General features: G+C 39.9%; 1 long non-coding RNA gene across 1 annotated transcript in view; it reads left to right on the forward strand.

Annotated features, from left to right (window-relative positions):
- LOC125998283 (uncharacterized) overlaps positions 1-14,221 on the forward strand; it is a 33,804-nt gene extending 19,583 nt beyond the window's left edge. The window contains exon 3 of the long non-coding RNA XR_007491875.1: positions 14,165-14,221. This is a non-coding gene — a long non-coding RNA (uncharacterized LOC125998283). The remainder of the gene's footprint in view (positions 1-14,164) is intronic.
- The last annotated feature ends 4,887 nt before the right edge of the window (positions 14,222-19,108 follow it).

Genomic DNA, 19,108 nt, shown 5'->3' on the forward strand with positions numbered 1-19,108 from the left:
AGAGAGAGAGAGAGAGAGAGAAGGGAGACTCATTTCTAGTCCATTCATTAAGCTAGATACCCTTTTAATTTATTTATAGACTCAGTTTATTCTTAGCTTTGTTTAATTTTTTCCTCCAGTTTTTGGGATGGCTGGAGGTTTACAGCATACTTTTTGTAGTATTCATCAGGGGTTGCACATCTGGTGTTAGACAAGCATGTGCTTCTCTACTCTGCTTAGGTTCTTCCCAGTGATTGCATTCTTTTTTTTTTTTTTTTTTGGTTTTTGGGCCACACCCGTCGGTGCTCAGGGGTTACTCCTCGCTGTCTGCTCAGAAATAGCTCCTGGCAGGCATGGGGGACCATATGATGGGACACCGGGATTCGAACCAACCACCTTTGGTCCTGGATCGGCTGCTTGCAAGGCAAACGCTGCTGTGCTATCTCTCTGGGCCCTGGTTGCATTCTTTATCATTGATGCTTGTTTGTACACATGCTTGCTGGGTGGTCACACTTACTTGTGGTGCTTGAGTTACATTCTGATTGTAAGGCTCTCTGGGGACTGTTATGTTGCTCATACATGCTTGTCAGGGGACACACTCGTGACTGTGGTACTTGCACATCTCTTATTTACAGTGCTCACACATATTCAGCTGTGTGCTAGAGAAGGAACACTTGATGATACTGGGATCCCAGCTAGCAGAACTATCACACAGCTATCAGGACTGTGCTGCTTAGTAGACATGGTAGCGAACTATCATTCTCATGCATGCAAAATAGGTGTTTTTTTTTTTTTTGCTATCCTCTAAACCCCTTAAAAATTTATTTTGTTTTGTTTTTGGGCACACCTGCAGTGTTTACTCCTGGCTCTATACATAGGGATCACTGCTGATGGTGCTCAGGAATTGAATTTGGTTATCCACATGCAAAGCAAGGTCCTTACCCACTGTTCTATCTCTCTGGCCCTGTTTTACATTTTAAACTGAAATATGCATATGATACATTTTTATTTTATGTGTTTATCAATAAATGATATTGACTAGTCATTATAATATATATTTAATATTTGGGGAGGGTAGGGTCACGCATAGCAGTTCTTAGGGGTTATTCCTACACTCTCATTGTGGGCTTGGGGAACCATAGCCTGGGATCAAACCTAGATTGGCTGCATGCAAAGTAGGTGTCTTGCCTATTGTATGATTATTTTGACCCCAAATTTTATGATTATTTAAATACTTCCAATGTACTTACTTGGAAATTATATTACCCATATTAAGTCATTGATGAATACAGGCTTTAACATCTTTTGTATTTACTTGTAATTTGTCTTGTGAATCCTAAAATAATAAAATAATCTGTAGAATGCAAGCTCTTTAGCCTTCAGTATGATTGTGATACCCACAATCATATCAAAAAGCATTTATAATAAATTCTAATTCACAGTGTAGTGGGAGTAGCTTTACATCGATCAAGTGGCAAGGTTACTGTGAGGATATTTTTCCTGGTAGATTTTTCTTATAAACCTGTGTGACAGATTGTATAAAAGTAGGAAAAGAAAAGTTTTTTTTTGTTTTTTTTTTACCAAATGAATAAGAAGGAGTCTTGTTCCAGATCTGTGAATTTTACTCTTTTTTCTGCCTATGCTGTTATTTAGCTCCTTGATCAAAACCTCACCTCATTTATTTCTCTCTGATATTTCTCCAATACTTCTTTTGGTCTGATGAACTGCCTTTGAATTCTAAGTTCTGTAGTGCTATTTTAGCTTACCCCATACTTGAGCGATTTTTTTTAAGTGATTTTGCTTGCTAATATATAATATAAATTTATGTTTTATAACAGAAGTTTTAGATTTATAGAAAAGATATAAAAGATGACACAGAATCTAAGGATATACTAAGTGGTAAAACATTTGCCTTTACCTAGAGAAGGTCCTGGATTTGAACCCCATTACCACAGCCGATAAGTATATTGTGAATATGATCGTAACAGAATTTTCATATACATTTCCCTCTATTGTGTTTGTAACCTTTTCCTCTATTGTTAAAATTTTGTGGGGCTGGGCGGTGGCGCTAAAGGTAAGATGCCTGCCTTGCCTGCGCAAGCCTTGGACGGACCGCGGTTCTATCCCCCGGTGTCCCATATGGTCCCCCAAGCCAGGAGCAACTTCTGAGCACATAGCCAGGAGTAACCCCTGAGCGTTACCGGGTGTGGCCCAAAAACCAAAAGAAAAAAAATTTTTTTTTTTGTTCTGTAGTTATATTGAGATATGTTTTCTACATCTTGACGTACCCATTTAAAGTGTACATTTCAAGGGCCCAGGGATAGTTAAGTGACTTACAGTGCCTACTCTCCTTGGGCAAGGATATGGGCCAGTCCCAGTGCCACAGTGTGTTCAGTGAGGTCCTATGGGTTCTGCTGTTTGTGATCTGCTACACTGCAGTTGATTTTCAGCTGCACTGTGGTCAGGTGTGTATGAACACCACAGTTAAAAGGGTGTGACCTCTGGCAAGCACAGCAACTTAAGAGAAATGTGTGATCCTTAACAGATACCACAGTGTCCCCTGATGAGCACAATGTGTTTACATACCACAAGTGTAAAGGAGCATGATCTTTGGCAAAGCACTGAATTGGTGGTGTAAGCAACGTGAACTGATGTGGAACGTCTGGCAAGCACACAACTAATGTGTGATCATCAAAAGCAGTGTGACCCCAGATTCTTGCAATGACAGCAGCAAAGGGAAAGGGAGGGAATAGTGTACATTTCAATGGTTATTAGTATACAGAGCTGAGTATCTATCATAGAATTCTAGTTTCAGAATATTTTCATCCTAAAAAGAAATTATATCTGTGAAAGCAGTCATTCCTTAACAACCTCTCTCCCCAACTGCTCTAGCTCTAGGTAACCATTAATCCATTTTATGGCTATCAATTTGTATATTCTGGACATTTAGATATATGTAACTTTTTGTGATTAGTTTCTTTAATTGGACACGTGAGATATATATGTATATGTCTGTTGTTCTGGGACCATTACCTGGTGGTGCTCCTCAGATGCTAATTTACTTTTGTTTAATGCTTAAATTACTTGCATCTGTTTGCTTCACATTACTTTTTAAAATACATTTAAGCAATAAAAAGTACCTATTTTTTTGTTGTTGACCTCTCCCAGCAGTGCTGGAGAGATGCTGGGGAGAGAGTAGGAAATGTCAGTAGGGTCAGGGATCCAACCAAGGCTTATCAGAGCATGTGCTCTACCACTTGAGCCACATTCCAGGCCCTTAATATACTTATTTTAAAAAAATTCGGTGCCGGAGCAGTGGTGCAAGCGATAAGGCGTCTGCCTTGCCCGCGCTAGCCTAGGATGGACCGTGGTTCGATCCCCCCGACGTCCCGTATGGTCCCCCAAGCCAGAAGCGATTTCTGAGTGCAGAGCCAGGAGTAACCCCTGAGCGTCACTGGGTTTGGCCCAAAAACGAAAAATAAAATTATTTCCATAGTGACAGATTATGTGTCTTTTCTTCCAGAGTATTTAAAATTTAAGTGTGTTTATAGTAGTACTTTGAACAATGTGCCAATGTTTCTGGCATATATACAGTGTGAAAGTTAGAATCACAACAAGGACTACAAGATTGTTTTAGTTTCTTCAGATTACTGAAGGTATTTATTAGCTTTTTATTTTGTGTGTCAGGAACTATGGTCTGTTTTATTCTAGACATGAGCTTTTTGCTTTGTGCTGCATCCTCAACCCCTTTTTCAGATTACTTTTTTTAAAATCAATTTGTGATATAATATATATTTCATTGCTTTGTACATGTGAGTAGAAATTGTAAAATATTTAAGCAAGTATAAGCTTCTTTGTAATATAATCAGTTACTTCAAGTAATCATTAAAACTATCCAGAAAAAAAATTTTGACCTGTGCCTATAAACAAGAAAGTCTGGGGAGGTAGTACAGCAGGTTTGGTAGGTACTTGCTTTGTGCACCGCCTACCTGGGATTGAAGCCCCAACACCCCATATGGTCTCCTGAACCTGTGAGAAATAATTACTGAGCATGGTGACAGGAGCTAGCCTTAAGCATGACTAGGTTGAGGCCTCCCCCCTTACCTCCCCCCCCTCGAAAACAATCCTGAGGCAGAGCTCACCCAATCAACCCAAGAATATCTAGAGAGTCTTGACCAAACCTGGCTGTGCCCCAAAGATCAGAAGTCAGCTGCACTTAAAGCCACTGTAAAATAATCCCCCTCCTTTCAGAGAGCTCTTCCAGAGACCTCCCTGGTAATAGGGGGATGCAGACAGTGAAGTGAAAAAGTCATATCCTCACAAAGAACCACTGAAAAGCAGTATAGATGCTCACTGGAGAAATATTGTAATCCTGACTCAATCAGTGATAACCATGTATATATAATCTCTGAAAAGGACTTCAGATTAGAAATTCTTTGGATTTTTTGTTTGTTTATTTGTTTTGTTTTTTGGGGTTATACCTGGCAGCGCTCAGGGGTTACTCCTGGCTCTATGCTTAGAAATCTCTCCTGGCAGGCTCGGGGACCATATGGGATGCCGGGATTCGAAACACCATCCTTCTGCATGCAAGGCACACACCCTACCTTCATGCTATCTCTCCGGCCCCAAGAAATTCTTTGGATTTTTAAATTTTTACTTATTTTTTTGCTTTTTGAGCCATACTATGTGATACTCAATGATTACTCCTGGCTCTGCTCTTAGAAATTACTTCTGAAGGTACTTGGGGGACCTTGTGGGTGGCTGGGGATCAAACTTGGATTGGCTGTGTCCAAGGCAAATGCCCCTGCTATATACTATTGCCCCAGTCCCTTAGAATTATTTAACAAGCTCAAAGAAACAGTGAAGTAGACAATGAATAAAACAAGAGGATGTGAGAGGAAAAAAAATGAAAAAAATTACAAAGCAAAAAGACAGAACTGAAAAACTTGGTTGACGAAATGAAAGACTCACTAAAAGGCCTCTATTGCAGAGTTAATAGCTTCTGGGGACAGAATTAATGAGCTCCAAGAAGAGATGCAGAAAACTGCAAAAGTCAAAGACATCTTTGCAGAGAACTTCCCAGAGTTGGAAACCACGTAGTATTCTGGGGGGAAAAGGAAGGAGATATGGGATGCATGTTGGGAACGGGGGTGGAGGAAGGACAACACTAGTGGTGGGAATGCCCCTCATTCATTGTCACTATGTACCATAAATAATTCTGTGAAAAAAAAATATATATAATGTAAAAAAAAAGAAGGAAGTTACATACAAAGAAGTGTCAATAAGATTCACAGCAGATTTAACATACCTGAGCAAGGTGGAATTTAGTAAAAGTGTTCAATGAAATGAACACCTCACCAAGATTGCTTTACTTAGCCAGAATCCTGCATATTTGGATGATACACAACTTCATAACTAAACAACAGTTCAGGAACTTGAAACTTCGTAGACTTTATTTTTATAAGAAGAACTAAAGGAGCTATAAAATAAGAGAAATCCCACAAACATGCCAAACTTCTATGGAAAGATGCCACGAAACTCCCATGATAATAACCTCACTCAATGTCAATAGCCTAAATGCACCAATTAAGAGACACAGAGTGGCAGGATGAATTAGACAATCATATCCAACCTTTTACTTACCAGAAACATTTGAACAATAAAGGCAAACAGACTCATCCTATGAAAAGGCCAGGTAACCTTGACTTGAGATTAAAGAAGTTATGAGACAGAGGGTTATTTCTTAATGGCCAAGGTATTTGTACATCAGGAATAGCTTACACTTTTAAGAATATATGCACTAAATGAGGGACCAGCAAAATACTTAAAACAAATTATTTATTTTAGACTTGAAGGAAGATATCAATAGCACATAATAGCTGGATATTTCAACACTGCTCTGTCACCACTTGATAGATCAGCTAGACTAAAATTCAGCAATGAATTTTGAAGGAAGAAATGAAATAGAAGGGCTTAGTAAATATACATAGAGCTTTTTATCCACTAAAAGCAAAATACATATTCTTACTTCACCTGGGATATTCTCCATGATAGACCACATGCTGCTCCATAAAGTATAGCTCCATAAAGTCAAGAAAATAGAAATTATATTAATTATTTCAGACCATGATGCTCTGAAAGAAGTTAACCACAGATAAAAATGGAAAAGTAGGGCCCGGAGAGATAGCATGGAGGTAAGGCGTTTGCCTTTCATGCAGAAGGTCATCGGTTCGAATCCCGGTGTCCCATATGGTCCCCCGTGCCTGCCAGGAGCAATTTCTGAGCATGGAGCCAGGAATAACCCCTGAGCACTGCCGGGTGTGATCCAAAAACCACAAAAAAAAAAAAAAAATGGAAAAGTAACTCAAACACCTATAAATTAAAACAGCTTAGCAATGAACAATGTATCAGAGAGGAAATCAAAACATTCCTGGAAACAAATGACAGTGAGGTTATGACCTACCAGAACTTATGAGACACAACCAAGAGTAAGGAAAATGCATAGTTATATAAGCATTCATCAGGAAGAAAGGGCCCACATTAAAAAACAAAACAAACAAAAAAAACCCTAACAGTACAACTCAAGAAACTGAAAATGAATAACGAAAGTAACTTAAAGCAGATAGGAGGAAATTATAAAACTTAGAGCAGAAATTAATGAGTTGGAATCCAAAAACAATCTAAGATAATAAACCAAGAACTGGTTCTTTGGGGAAAAAAATCAAGATTGATAAATCACCAGCAAGACTCATACATAAAGAGAGAATCCTAACTAATCGAATCAGAAATGAAGGGACTAGAAAGATAGTACAGTGAGTAGGTAAGGCACTTGCCTTGTACGCGGCTGACCTGGGTTTGATCCCTGGCATCTCTTCTGTTCCCCTGGGCTCTACTTTGAATGATCCCTTAGTGAAAAGCCAGAGTAGCCCCTGAGCATTGTCCTCCCCCCCCCCCCCCCCCCCCCCCGCAAAAAAAAAAAGAAACAAACAAATGGGGACATCACACTGATACCATGAAAATCAAAAGATTATCAGATTACTTTGAAAACTTTTATGCCATGAAACAAAAGAACCTAGAGAAATGGATAAATTCTTGGGCTTAGCTCCCAAGACTGAATTAAGATGATTTAGATCACCCGAGCAGACTTCACTATCAAGGAAATTGAAATGGTAGTCAAAGTCTTTGCAAAAGCAAAGGCTCAGGCCCAGATGGATTCACTATTGAGTTCATCCAAACCATTATTTGTTTGCTGGTTTTGGTTTTGGTTTTTGGGCCACACCTGGTGATGCTCAGGGGTTACCCCTGGTTATATGCTCAGAAATCGCTCCTGGTTTGAGGAACCATATGGGATGCCCGGGATTGAACTGAGTTCCTTCCAAGGTCAGCCACGTGCAAGGCAAATGCCCTACCACTGTGCCACTGCTGCAGCCCCAGAGTTCTTCCAGACCTTTAAAGAGACTTTCTGCCAATCCTTTTCAGACTCTTTCAGGAAGTTGAAGAAACACTTTCAGTTTCTATCAAGCAAACATTACCCTTATACCAAAAGCAGAAAGAGAGACCGCTAGAAGAATTCCAGACCATTATCCCTCATGAACATAGATACTGATGAACATAAATGCAAACAAAGTTTCTTAACAAAACACTAGCAAATTGAATCCAAGAACTCATCAAAAGGATCGTATACTATGACCAAATGGGTGTTTATTCCAGATATGCAAGGATGGTTTAACATATGTAAGTCAGTAATGTAACATACTATACCATACATAAAAATATCAGATGATTATATCAGTAGACGCAGAGAGAACATTAGGCAAGATCCAATACTTATTTATGTTAAAAAAAAAAAGCTCCAATAAAAAAGGAAATTAGAGGAACTTTCTAAGTCAAAGCCATTTACCTCAAGTCCACAGCATACATACTCAAATGGGGAAAACTAAAAGCTTTCCACTTATGATTAGGCACAAGACAAGGTTGCCCACTCTCAGCTCTTGTATTTAATATAGTATTAGAAAATACTTGTCACAATAGTTAGGCAAGAAAGAGATATTAAGGGCATTCAGGTAATAAAGGAAGAAATTAAACTCCCACTATTTGCAGATGACTGATACTGTATCTAGAAAATCCTAAGGACTACAAAAAAGCTCCTAGATTTGTGAAGTGATAGGCTACCAAATTAACATGCAAATAATCATGACTTTCGTATATGCAAATAATAAAACAGAAGAGAGAGATATTACAGAAAAACAATCCCATTTACAGTTGTGTCTCAAAATCTGGTATCTAGGAATCTGCTTAACCAAAGAAATGGAAGATCTATACAATGAAAATTACAAAGCACTGCTTATGGAAATAAAAGAAGGCACAAGAAAATGAAGACACATTCCCAGCCATGGATTGGGAGGATAAACATGATCAAAATGGCAATACTCTGCAAAGCATTATACAGATTTGTTGCTCCCCTTATAAGGATATCCATGATATTTTTTAAGAAATAGATCATATACTCCTGGAATTTATATGGAATAAGAATCCCACAACTCCTGAATAGTTTAATGATGAATAAAAAGACAGGAGGTTTCATTTTCTTCAACTTCAAATTGTACTATAAAGTGGTAGTAATTATAACTGTGGTACTAGAATAAGGGAAGAATAAGGGAATTCAGGTCAATTGAATAAAATAGAAAACTTATGGTGCTGGAGCAGTGGCACAAGTGGTAGGGTGTTTGCCTTGCACGCACTAATCTGGTCCCCCAAGCTAGGAGCGATTTCTGAGCGCATAGCCAGGAGTAACCCCTGATGTTGCCCAAAAAGCAAAAAAATAAGAGCAAGACGTATATAGTGGAATCTGAAGCTTCTTCAACAAGTAGTGTTGGGAAAACTGGTTGGCCACATGCATAAAATTGAACTCAGATTCCTTTCTACAACTATGCACAAAAGCCAAATCAAAATGGACTAAAGACTTAGATATCAGACTTGAATCTGTAAGTTACATCGAAGAACATATAGATCGAAGTATTCATGACTTTGAAGATAGAGGCATCTGTAAATGATGAACTCCACTGACAAAGCAAATGGAAGCCAGAATAAGTGGAATAGAAGCTTCTGCACTTCAAAGGACTAAAATTCAGACAGCCTACAGACTGGGAGAAGTTATTTGCCCACCACCCATCTGAGAAAGATTAAATATCTAAGAAATATAAAGCACTGATAAAATTCTACAAGGAAAAAATCCAACCCTATTAAAATATGAGAAGAAATAAACAGGAGCTACCTCATAAAAGAAATACAAATGGTCAAAAGCAGATGAAAAAATACTACTCTATATCACTAATCATCAGGAAAATGCAAATCAAAATGAGGTACTGGCACTCATCTCTTAAGAACATCAACCAGTGTTGGCAAGGATATGGAGAAAAAAGAAGTCTAGTTCACTGCTTTGTCAATAGGTTCAGCCTATTTGGAAGACAATGTGGACATTCCTTAGAAAAGGAGGAGTTGAGCTTACATATAGTTCAGCAGTTTTACTACTAGAAGGGCCCCAAAGCACAATGCAGAAAAGACATTTGCACTCTATGTTCATTGCAGCACAGATTTCCTTTTTTTGGCTATATGCAAATATAAAATGAGCTGAAATGACCACGAACAGATAGATAACAGGATGAAAAAACAAGTTACCTATACACAATGGCAGCAGGAAAAGATAAAGTCATTCCAGTTTGCTGCAGTTTGGATGGATCCGAGGAGTGTCATGTTGAGTGAAATCAGTCGGAGAACAAGCTCAAAATAACCTCTCATGTGGGATGTAAAGAAACTTCATCAGGGAATATCAAATGCCCAGTGGCAGTAGATACTAAGGGGAGGGGAACTGGAGGCATGGAATTCATTTGGAAGCTTGCCTTGGGTGAGGTTTGGGATAAGTCAGGACAATAACTGGGACAATGGGGGAGAGACAAAGTACCTGCCACCTAGGCAGGCTGGGGGTAGGAGGGAAACTGGGTACATTGGTGAAGGGTAGTTGGAACAATGTATGCTTGAAACTCAGTAATAAATTATCATTGTAATATTGTAATTCATGGTGATTCAATTAAAAAAGCAACAACAAAAACAAAATAGTTTGAAACTATAACATATGTGGGGTGGTGCAATAAATATAAAAGATTTCTAGTGAGATTGGTCTGTAGTTTTCTTTCTTGATAGTATCTCTGTCAGCTTTGGGAATAAGCATAATGTCAGCTTCATAGAAAGTATGAACTAGGAGGTATGAATTATGAAGGTGGTAGGATTCCCATTTCTTCAATATTTTGGAAGAGTCTAAAGACCAATGGTAGTAATTATCTGAATGTTTGATAACACTCACCTGTGCTAAGCCCATCTGGTCCTAGACCAGGGGTCTCAAACTCAATTTACCTGAGGGCTGCAGGAGGCAAAGTCGGGGTGATCCTTGAGTGCAAAGTCAGTAGTAAGCCTTGAACATTGGGGGGTGTGACCTAAACACTAAAACAAAACAAAACAAAACAAAAAAAGATTCCTCTAGGGCAGGGCCACAACATGTTGTATGGAGGGCTGCAAACGGCCCACGGGCCTCGAGTTTGCGACCCCTGTGACTTTTATTCTTGAGGAGATTCTTTTTTGTTTTTGTTTTTGTTTTTTTTTTTTTGGTTTTTGGGCCACACCCTGTGACGCTCAGGGGTTACTCCTGGCTATGCGCTCAGAAGTTGCTCCTGGCTTCTTGGGGGACCATATGGGACGCCGGGGGATCGAACCGCGGTCCGTCCTAGGCTAGCGCAGGCAAGGCAGGCACCTTACCTCCAGCGCCACCGCCCGGCCGAGATTCTTAATTATTGTTTCAATTTACTTACTTGCGATTGGCCTTTTTAGGTTTTCTACTTGCTCCTCATTCAGTTTTGGGAGATTATTTTCCCAGAAATCTGTTCATTTCTTCTTGGTCTCTTGCTTAAAGAGTACAGTTGTTCTTGGATAATCTCTCCTGCTTCATTTTTTCTTATTGTTCTTTTAAGTTTGGATAATTCCTATTGCCTTATCTTCACTTAATTTTTTTCACCTGTTTCATGTCTTTCAGTATGCTCTTCACAAGCATATACTTGTAATTTTTAGTTTGATTTCTAGCATTAGCATTTTCAGTTGATTTTCCTATGACTCTATACCTCTTAGAAATTGCCTATCTAATCTTGCACATTTTTTAGGTTTCCAAGAGAATCTTTATCATATTATTCATAATTTAAATTTTCTGCTGATAGTTTCAAAATTGTTATGTCTGGGTTGGGGGATATAGTTTAGTGGTGGAAACTTGTCTTGAATGTGTGAGGCCCTGGGCCCAATCCTCAGCACTGCAGAGGGAAAAAAAAGATCACATTTGTGTCTAATTCTGATGATACTTTTTGTTGTCAGGTTGTTTTTTTATTGCCTTAGACATGCTTCATAGATCGTGGTGGTGGTGGGGTGGGGTGGAGTGGGGATTTAATAAGAATTAAGCCCACAGGGCCCGGAGAGATAGCACAGCAGTGTTTGCCTTGCAAGCAGCCGATCCAGGACCAAAGGTGGTTGGTTCAAATCCCGGTGTCCCATATGGTCCCCCGTGCCTGCCAAGAGCTATTTCTGAGCAGACAGCCAGGAGTAACCCCTGAGTATCGCCGGGTGTGACCCAAAAACCAAAAAAAAAAAAAAAAAAAAAAAAAAAGTACGGGCCGGGCGGTGGCGCTGGAGGTAAGGTGCCTGCCTTGCCTGCGCTAACCTAGGACGGACCGCGGTTCGATCCCCCGGCGTCCCATATGGTCCCCCAAGAAGCCAGGAGCAACTTCTGAGCTCATAGCCAGAAGTAACCCCTGAGCCTCACAGGGTGTGGCCCAAAAACCAAAAAAAAAAAAAAAAAAAAAGAATTAAGCCCACAGCCACATAATACAAGGTATATGCTCTTATTATTGAACTACACCCAACTCTTACTATTATTTTGTTGATATTGTAACATATTGTATAAGATAGGAAATACTAAGATAAATATTTGATATTTTGAAAAAGAGTAAAAGTTTATTTTTACTAGTCCTTGAGGGTAGAGTTTGTTGACTTGTTAGGTGTTGGACTGTGTTTGAAGTTTATTATTGTTATAGTTACTGGAGTTGATGTTTGCTGTTGCCATGGTAATGAGAGCTCACATTTTCCTGTGTCCCCTTTCTCCTTATCTCCCTGTTCGGCTTTGGGCTTTTCCCTTTGTGCTTTTTCTTGGGAGTATTATCAACTTTTGCAGCTATATACCACTTTATTTTTTACTCAAAGCTTATTATGGTAAGTGGAAGGTGGGAGGGGTTTTTGATGCTCTCTTAAGCATTATATATATATATATATATGCCATTTTTGAGAGGGTCTGAAAGAGGTGACAGTCAAAAGACTTTGTATTCCCAAGTCCAGAGCTTCTCCTTTGTCTCTTCCCCAGATATAGTGTAAGGTTTTGTTTTTTTGCTGAGAAGAATTAGTCTTTATTTTTTAAGGGATTTTTTTTAAATTTTTTTTTTTGCTAAGAGGATTAAAGGATTGGATAAATTATTTTTATTGTGGGGTTGATTCCTAGTGATGCTTGTAACCCATGTAAAGCATGTGTGTGCTCTATTTAAGCTACATCCCTGACCCTTGGCTTAGAATTTTTTTTTCCTTTTTGTTGGAGCTGTATAGTGAACTCAGACTGTCACTCATGCAAGGCAAATCATTGTTTTAAACCCCTCTAGATAAGGATTTTAAGTTTATTTTATTACTATTTTTAAGTAAATATATATTTTTTAAATAAAAACTTTTTTTCTTTTTTGGGGTATACCCTTTGGTGCTCAGGGCTTGCTTACTCTTAGCTCTGCAATTAAGGATCACTCCTAGCCTATGTAGGATCATGTGGGATGCTGGGATCCATTCAGGTCAACTGTATTCAAGGCAAATGCCTTACTTGTACTATTGCTCCAACCCTCATGTTTGGTTTTGAAACTTCCTAATTGCACTGGATACTCATATTTTTATTTATTTATTTATTTATTTATTTATTTATTTATTTATTTATTTATTTATTTATTTTTGGGGGTTGTTTTGGGCCACAGCCAGTGGCACTCAGGGACTACTCCTGACTCTGGACTCAGAAATCGCTCCTGGCCATTGGGGGACCATATGGGATGTGGGGATTGAATCCAGATCGGCCACATTCAAGGCAAACGCCCTACCCACTGTACTATCGCTCTAGCCCCTGCACTGGGACACTTCAATGTTCCTGAGACATTTCCTTTGGTCAAAGCCTTTTACCTCCTCAGGATTTTTAGGTCCCCAACCTAATATCATTTTGCGCCATCCCTTGTTTGTGATGAAGCTCCATCCTATATTGCTCAGTGGTTGAGTCTAGAAGAACAGTGGAATTGACACTCTTAATTTTCTCTAAACTTTAGAAATTCACGTTGTGGTCAGAGGTTAATTCAGAAGACTTGACTTATTATTTCACAGCTTTCATAAATAATCTCAGCTTGATAGGCTATTCTTAGCTCTTTGCTTGGAGTTCATTCCTAGTATATGTTGCTGGAAATCAAATCCAGGCCTTATACTCCAGTCCTCTTAGCCATCTGTCTCATTGTCCAACCCTTTTTTAAAAAAGTGGTTCTGTGTATTCAACCATATTCTTCACACATCCAAGGCAAGCGTTTTCCCTTGAGTCACATAGTTAGTCCAATATCGACTTTTTTATGGGGAGTGTGTGCGGTTTCAGGCCAAACCTGCAGTACTCAGTGCTTACTCTTGGCTCTGTGTTCAGGGATCACTCCTAGTGGTGCTTAGGGGACAATATGTGATACTGACACTCGTCAGCTGTATGCAAGACGGGTACCTTACCTACTGGAATATGATGCTGCTCCAATATTATCTTTCTTGATCATAATTTTTTAATTAAAGTATAAAATATTTGCTGGTGATGGGTATGTATGATATTGGAATTATGTGCATGAGAAATAATTTCTAATAGCATGGTAAACCACAATCTCAATTAAAAATTGTTTTAAGTAGAAAATACTGAGAAGTAGAATAATTTACCTTACTTCTCCCAGTGGTAGATATTAATATTTTGTTCTATATGTGCTTATATTTTTTTCTTTGTATATATTTAGCCTTGCAGGTTTTAAATGTCTTTATTAATTTTGCTTTTCAGCTTTCCCTAAAAGAATTCCTGTACACTGTAGAAGTCCTTGAGGAAGAGTGATAAAGGCAAGTACCCAACTCTTTAAAAGTCAGTAAAATTCATTTGATTCATAACCAAACCCAAATGCTTTTGTCTCCAATATCTTTAAAAAACCAAATGGAGTTTGGAGAGATAGTACAGCTTGTAAGGTGTTTGTTGCATGATGCTCACCCATGTTCAAATCCTAGCATTCCATATTCCTGAACACTGTCAGAAATGAGCCCTGAGTGCAGAACCAGGAATAAATCCTGATCACAGCTGGATGTGCTTAAAAAAATAACTTGATGGGCCAGAGAGATAGCACAGCAGTAGGGCGTTTGCCTTGCATGCAGCCAAACCAGGTTGGATGGTAGTTTGAATCCTGGCATCTCATATAGACCCCAGAGCCTGCCAGGAGAGATTTCTGAGCCAGGAGGAACCCACTAGGTGTGACCCAAAAGCCAAAAAACAAAACAAACAAACAAACAAAAAACCAAAACACCATCATAAAACCATGAATGGGGTATGTCTAGATCACCCGTGGCCCCAGAATATAGGTAAGACAAAGAAGAAAAGAAATCAAAGGAGTAAGATGAGTTGGTTGGGAAGCCGGGGGGGGGGGGGGGGGGGGGAAGCAAAGGTCAAGGAGATCCCAGTACATTGGTGGTGTAAAGGAGTGATAAACACAGAGTCAACAACGCTGAGAACAAGAGATCCAAACTTCAACAACCAAACTTAAAAATGTAGCCTGGGGGCCCGGAGAGATAGCACAGCTGTGTTTGCCTTGCAAGCAGCCCATCCAGGACCAAAGGTGTTTGGTTCGAATCCTGGTGTCCCATATGGTCCCCTGTGCCTGCCAGGAGCTATTTCTGAGCAGACAGCCAGGAGTAACCCCTGAGCACCACCGGGTGTGGCCCAAAAACCAAAAAAAAAAAAAAAAATCTTAAAGAGTAAGATTTATATATGATTTGGAATGATTTGTTGTAGAGCATCCTTTTAAATATTAAAAAAAAAAAACCCTATATTTTAAAAATTGGGGTGGGGGGGCAGAATGATAGCACAGCAGTAGGGTGTTTGCCTTGCATGTGGCCGACCTGGGATGGACCCAGGTTCGATTCCTGGCATCCCATATGGACCTCCAAGTGCAGTTTCTCAATGCAGAGCTAGGAGTAACTCCTGAACACTGCCAGGTGTGGCCCCCAAAAAACCACACATACACAAACACACACACACACACACACACACAAATCATTTCTGGTATTCATGACAACTTATTTTGTAATTATGAACTGACAGATTATTTTTCCCAAAACTGGTAGAAAATTAAGTTTGAGATTTTAAAATCCTAATCTTTATATGGCTACCCTTTTCTCTTTTTCAAACTTCTCACTCTTTCCCCCTTTACTCCCATGGCCTTTATTTTTCTTTCCCTTTACCTACTTCTTCTATTGTTGTTGTTTTTTTTTTCAGAGAAACTAGTCTATAAATTTTTTTATGAAAGTCAATTATTTTTTATGAAAGTAAACTTGGCTTTGCAGTTGAAATTGTTATTATACCAGGAATCTCAAAATAGTTATTTGAGAGCATTTTATAAACTGAGAAACAGTATTCATTTGAATTTTGCTCTCTATAGAAGAAAATAAAAGTCTTTTTTTTGTTTGTTTATTTGTTTTTTTGTTTTTGTTTTTGTTTTTTGGGCCACACCCATTGACGCTCAGGGGTTACTCATGGCTATGCACTCAGAAGTCGCTCCTGGCTTGGGGACCATATAGGACGCCGGGGGATCGAACCGCGGTCGACCAAGGCTTGCGCAGGCAAGGCAGGCACCTTGCCTCTAGCGCCACCGCCCGACCCCAATAAAAGAGACTTAAAAAAGTTGGGCATTATTAAATTTTATTCCTTGGTTTCATACCATCAATACTTTTTTGTATTATAGTATAAAATTTTATTTTTGAACTTTTGGTGCTAAAGCAATGTTAAGTTAGGGGTCACTTCTGGTGAGAGTTGGTCAGTAGCTGATGGTTCAATGTTAGGCTGTGGTGCTGCTGAGCTACTAGGGCTGGCAGTACTTGGGATCACCAAGGCAACTGTGGCAGTGCAGAAGAATTTTGTGGTGCCAGAATTGAAGATATAGGTCCTGACCATTGAGCTATCTCCTCAGACCTTATTTATTTATTTATTTATTTATTTATTTATTTATTTATTTATTTATTTGATTTTGGGGCCACACCCAGCAGTGTTTAGACTTAATAATGGTTTTGTGCCCAGGAATTATTCCTGGTAGGGCTGGGGGCAGATATATAAGATTGAACCCAGTTCTGTATGCAATGCAAGCACCCTACATGCTATACTATTGTTCTGGGTCTCCTCTCTTTTCTGTTTTTTTGGGCCACACCTGGTGATGCTCAAGGGTTACTCATGGCTCTGCATTTAAAAATCACTCCTGGCTCTGGGGACCATATGGGACACCTGGGATCGAACCCAGGTCTGTCCTGGGTCAGCTGCGTGCAAGGCAAACACCCTACTGCTGTGCTATCGCTCCGGCCCCACCTCATTATTTTTTAATTGTTGTGAAGGCTACACTCAGCCATGCTTGTATGTGTGCGTGTGGGGGTGATAGAGAGGGGCCAATCTAGGTGCCAGAGATAACCTAGGGTCTTGCTTGAGCAAGTTATAGGTTCTACCATTTTAGTTATCTCTCCAGTTCAAGACTATCAGCAGTTTTATAGAGTGATTATATTGAGGCGTTTCCTTATATATTTTTAAATCTTTGTTTATTTCAAACCACAGCTAGTGGTGGTCAAGTGACCATAGGCAGTGCCAGGGATTGAAGTGGGGTCATTCACATGCAGTGCCAAGTGCCTTGCCTTTTGTACTGTTTCTATTTCATATTGACATTTTTTATTTACTCTACTATTTGACAAATTCAAAGGCGACCTTAAATTTTTTCCTATGGGATGGGCCCAGCAAGGTGGCGCTAGAGGTAAGGTGTCTGCCTTGCAAGCGCTAGCCAAGGAAGGACCTCGGTTCGATCCCCAGGCATCCCATATGGTCCCCCCAAGCCAGGGGCAATTTCTGAGCGCTTAGCCAGGAGTAACCTCTGAGCATCAAACAGGTGTGACCCGAAAAACCAAAAAAAAATTTTTTTTTTCCTATGGGACTATAGAAAGTTTTATTTTTTGGGGGGCACACCCAGTGGTGCTCAGCAGTTACCTCTGGATTTACTCTCAGGCATTATTCCGGGTGGTGCTCAGGAGACCATATGGAATGCCAGTAATTAAATCTGGGTTGGGGCCGGAGAGATAGCATGGAGGGAAGGCGTTTGACTTGCATGCAGAAGGTCCATGTTCGAATTCTGGCATCCCACATGGTCCCCTGAGCCTGCCAGGAGTGACCCCTGAGCGCTGCCGGGTGTGATCCAAAAACCAAAAACCAAAAAAAAAAAAAAAAATCTGGGTTGGCCATGTGCAAGGCAAACATTCTATCCACTGTACTGTCACTTCATCCCAAAGGCTACAGAAAATTTTAGCTATATTTCTTATTTGTGCTGATAATTCAACACTAATGCAGTTGATAACTACAAATGTAGTGCCAGATTATATTTTATAATTAATATATTGTTAAAATATTTTTTTTATAATTTTTTAATATATTTTTATAATTAATATAATATTATTAAAATATTTTTGGGCCATACCCAGTGACAGTCAGAGGTTATCTTTGTCTCAGAAATTACTTATTGCAGCTTCTAGGGACCATATAGAATGTCGCGGATTGATGGGGATTGAACCCAGGTTGGCCTCATGCAAGGCAAATGCCCTACCCACTGTACTATCGTTTCGGCCCCTTTAAAAAATTTGTTTTTTTTCTTGAACACAGACCTCTCATATACAAGATATGTGGGCTCATGACTGAGCTATACCCCAATTCTCAAAAGGTTTACCTTAATCAATTTAGGGCTTTTTTTTTTTCCCTTTGGCTTCTATGTTAGGTCATCTGTGCTAGTTAGTATGATTAAGGGAAGTTTGTTTGTTATTTTGGTTTTTGGGCCACACCCGCTGGCGCTCAGGGGTTACTCCTGGCACTGTACTCAGAACTCGCTCTTGGCAGGCATATAGGATTCCGAGATTCAAACCCCCATCTGTTTGAATCAGCTGCATGCACTGTGCTAACTCTCCAGCTCCTGAAGTCCTGAAGTTGGGTTAATACTCTGGTAGACTTTAGCTTGAAGTTGGCACCCTATTTCTAAGTATTCCAGTATTTCCTTGCTACTACTACTACTAATTTAAAATTATTTAGGGGGGGGCCGGGCGGTGGCGCTAAAGGTAAGGTGCCTGCCTTGCCTGCGCTAGCCTCGGACGGACCGAGGTTCGATCCCCCCCCCCCCGGCGTCCCATATGGTCCCCCAAGCCAGGAGCGACTTCTGAGCGCATAGCCAGGAGTAACCCCTGAGTGTCACCGGGTGTGGCCCAAAAACCAAAAAAAAAAAAAAAAAAAAAGAAAGATGCACTTTTGGGGCCGGGCGGTGGCGCTGGAGGTAAGGTGCCTGCCTTACCTGCGCTAGCCTAGGAGACGGACCGCGGTTCGATCCCCCGGCGTCCCATATGGTCCCCCAAGCCAGGAGCGACTTCTGAGCGCATAGCCAGGAGTAACCCCTGAGCGTCACCGGGTGTGGCCCAAAAACCAAAAAAAAAAAAAAAAAAAAAAAAAAAAAAAAAAAAAAAAAAAAAAAAAAAAAATTATTTAGGGGTGCTGGAGAGATAGCATGGAGGTAGGGCATTTGTCTTGCATGCAGAACGACAGTGGTTCAAATCCCGGCATCTCATATGGTCCCCCAAGCCTCCTGGGAGCAATTTCTGAGCATAGAGCCAGGAGTAACCCCTGAGCGTTGCTGGGTGTGACCCAAAAACAAACAAACAAACAATTATTTAGGGA

The sequence above is a fragment of the Suncus etruscus genome, chromosome 20 (assembly GCF_024139225.1).
Source record: "Suncus etruscus isolate mSunEtr1 chromosome 20, mSunEtr1.pri.cur, whole genome shotgun sequence".
In the NCBI taxonomy this organism is placed as follows: Eukaryota; Metazoa; Chordata; class Mammalia; order Eulipotyphla; family Soricidae; genus Suncus; species Suncus etruscus.